The sequence below is a fragment of the Schistocerca nitens genome, chromosome 11, assembly GCF_023898315.1.
Source record: "Schistocerca nitens isolate TAMUIC-IGC-003100 chromosome 11, iqSchNite1.1, whole genome shotgun sequence".
Classification (NCBI taxonomy): Eukaryota; Metazoa; Arthropoda; class Insecta; order Orthoptera; family Acrididae; genus Schistocerca; species Schistocerca nitens.
Window position 1 is genome coordinate 171,944,353 of NC_064624.1, and position 3,717 is coordinate 171,948,069.

The window sequence follows — 3,717 nt, forward strand, 5'->3', positions numbered from 1 at the left end:
TGTTGATGATGGGGCACCTGGTGTTGCTTGCACATTTGCAACTGCGCTCCAATCATGTTCCTCTTTGTGCAATGCCACTTCTGTCATCAATGTTGGTTCTTCAGCTGGTGCATCATCTTCACCTGCGTGGATCAGAAACTTAAACACACTCAAAACAATTACAAGTTATTTGTATATTAAGTTTATGTCAGTAGCGTTTACAAAATTATAAATGTAGCAAGTATGTACCTTCGTCATCTAACTCCAAGTTATCTTCCACGGCGAGATTTTGGAGCACACAGCACGTCGGATGAAGTGCGCCATCTCTTTAACACTCCTCAATTTCAGCTGGTCTAATTGTCTAAAACGCTGCTTCAACAGGCCAAAGCAATGTTCTACAACACACCTGTTTTTCGAGAGTGCCATATTGAAGTCACACATTGCACCGGAGAAATGCCCTGTATTTCTGAACGGTGTTAATAAATTTCTGGTGAAGGGATAGGCACTGTCAAACAAAAGATGAAAATCTCCACACTTTTCTTCGAGCGTTTGGTAGTGTGTGGACGTCCTGAACACACTCTAGTCATGCACAGAGCCCGGATAGCCGACGAAGTTACTAATCCGTCGGTTATGATCTGAAACTACTTGCAGCTGAATGGACGGCCACTCCATAACTTCTCTTCCTAAATCACTGATGAAGTCAGTAACCCTCTGTATAACACATCGCAGAGAAGAAATACCGATATTAAACCTATCTGCGACATCCATGAAACCTGCAGCTTCATGGCCAGCGAACTACAAAAATACCAATATTTGCTGCAGTGGGAGCAGTTTCCCATTTCCCCCTGCCTGATAATTAAAGAACCTTGAATTTCTCAATCTTTCTGTAAAGTCAACTGCCACGTGACGTCGCACCCGAAAATGTTCTACAAATTCACTGTCACCATAGTATAGCACCACATTCTTTACATAGCTCTAGATTCTTTGTCTCTTTTGCGGTTGGAACATTTCCAGCTTCTTATCGCTCCATAGAAAATCTTATTCAATTTCGCTGGGCATCTGGAATAAATAATATTAATAAATTTCACGTTTCAACCAGATGCAATTCCTTCGCACTCCTAATAAAGGTGACTTCATATTAAAATAAATGAACTGCTTACCTTAAACTACGATGAAGCGTAAACAGCAGTAGCCCAGACCTACTGCCACAACAGCTTCCAAGAGTGAAGAGAATAAACTTAAACTTGAAAGCACGTGGGTCGTGGAGTCTGCCCCCACTCCAACCCACAACGCTCCGCGCATGGGCGAATCCTGGCTGCTACTGCTCATTGCTCATACACGGTGTGTTTGAGCAGTTGCCAGAAAGCAGTTTTCCAGCGCGAGAAATAAGGTGCTACTGCGCATGCGCGGCTACGATGACGTAGAACTTCCGCGCTTGCTACTTGCGCTGCTCGTACACTTTCTGGCGGCCCATTTCTGGTTGGACTCACGTGGGACGTAGCTCGTAGCCGAATTCAGTTGTTACCGTCGACCATGTGCAGCAGCAACAGCAATGTTTTGTCTGGGGACGAGGTGATGCAAAGTAAAATTATTTGTTAATTAGTTGTAAAAAGTGTATGTTAATTATGGGTGAGAATAAAGAAACTCTATTATATATTTGTTATTTTCAGACTATGATGTGATGGACGAGTTCTTGGTTTTCCATCCACCCCGTACCCAAGAACAATTTCCTTCATGTCCCACACCGGAACCGTTGTGGGACAAGGAATCTACATTGAAATTAATTGAATTCTATAGAATTCATCATGAACGGCTCGGTAAGAGTCGTGATCTGAAGAGGAAACATCAGTTATGGAACGCGATGTCCACGTATCTCGCAAAAGCGCTGGGGAAGACGTTCTCGCCAGCGCAATGCGAAAACAAATGGCGATGTTTGCTACGTTCTTATAAGGGCGTAGTAGACAATAACAATAAGTCGGGGAGAGGTCGGAAAGATTTCGTTTATATGAAGGAAATGGACGAAATCTTCCATAACAAGACCAACATTTACCCGGAGATTTTGCTTGATGGTGCAGCATGTACCCCACTGCAAGTAGGTAGGAACCGCTGCTCATACGCGACTTAAGCTCTGCGCATGCGCAGCTCAAATGAATCTTGTCCAGCTTCTCACACAAACAAATGAGTATTGACAATCCAAAAACGCTATTTTGCCATAGGTAAACTGTGAAAAATCTAAAATTTTCAGAGAAACGGTAAAAGTTGGAATTTTCCATATTGTAATCTAATAATTAGCATTCTGGAATGTTTGAGTTGATAAACTCGTTAAATTTTCGGTTAATATCAATTAATGGTGTAATATACTGACGATAAATTATTATTATTTTTGATTTTTTTGATTAGTTGGGACATATGTATGTATGCCTTTCTCCATATGACTTAAATTTCTCCAATATAAGTTTCTCTAGCTGCTATTCTGTATAATAATCAACACCTGAATGTTTACATTTAAAATATTTTACGGACTTCTCATTTACAAACTCTTTTGTGTTGGCAATGGAATGGTGGTACAGGTGTACTGTGGAATGTTAACATGTTTGGCGCGGGAATATTAGTGTTTGAATTTGATTTGATTATTAAAACAATATCGCAGCTGTCTTTAGTAACACCGTAACACGTAGCAAGAGAGCACGTTTATGATAATTGTAATAAAATAATCGATGTACTGCCAGAACAACTATTCTCACATGACCTGCGGTTGTTCAACATCCGTCTATCATTGTAGAAGTGTGTTGAAAACATATAAATCTGTATTAGTATTGTATATTGTATATAGAATTATAAGAAGCCCCACGTAAGAATGGGGAACTATGAAATTTCGCATGTTTATAGTTGTTTGAAGCTGTTGGAAGACAGTAATTATTTCAAATTGCTAGAAATTTTTTTATGTGAGAGGATAGTAGTGATGTTGCCAAATTCTCGTAACTAGTTTATTATACACAGGAGCATTTCGATTCTAGGTAAACAGTTAGTTTCATGGTGCAAATTGCCTTCCTTTTACTTGTAAGTTCCACAGACAGGAAAGTCATCAGCGCTCGACACTTTGTATTTAAGTTTAAAGTATAATGCACCTACCTACCTTGATTATTATAAAATTTCCTCGTAGCAGATTGCAGTATTGCTACTTCTTAGTTCAAATGACTGGATATGGGACGAAAATAGTATGTTTAATATTGCCGTTATGTGAATTTTCCTGGTACCACTCCTCGCAAATGATACAAAGGAGGTATTTGTTGCTTAGGAATCATAAATGGGCATTTGCTCGAAAACTACCCTTACTTTCAAGAAATTTTTGCAAATAACTCTAATGGATGTGTATTTTGAGTTATGTTAGTTATTTGTTTGTTTGTTGGGTTCTGCTCCCTGTAATATTTGTACCATAAATCATAATGATGTGGAATGAATAATTTTACAGGCATGCCTAACTTAATCTTTAAATGTGGCTATATGGTGAACCTTCCCCCATCAACCATGGACCTTGCCGTTGGTGGGGAGGCTTGCGTGCCTCAGCGATACAGATGGCCGTAACGTAGGTGCAACCACAACGGAGGGGTATCTGTTGAGAGGCCAGACAAACATGTGGTTCCTGAAGAGGGGCAGCAGCCTTTTCAGTAGTTGCAGGGACAACAGTCTGGATGATTGCCTGATCTGGCCTTGTAACATTAACCAAAACGGCCTTGC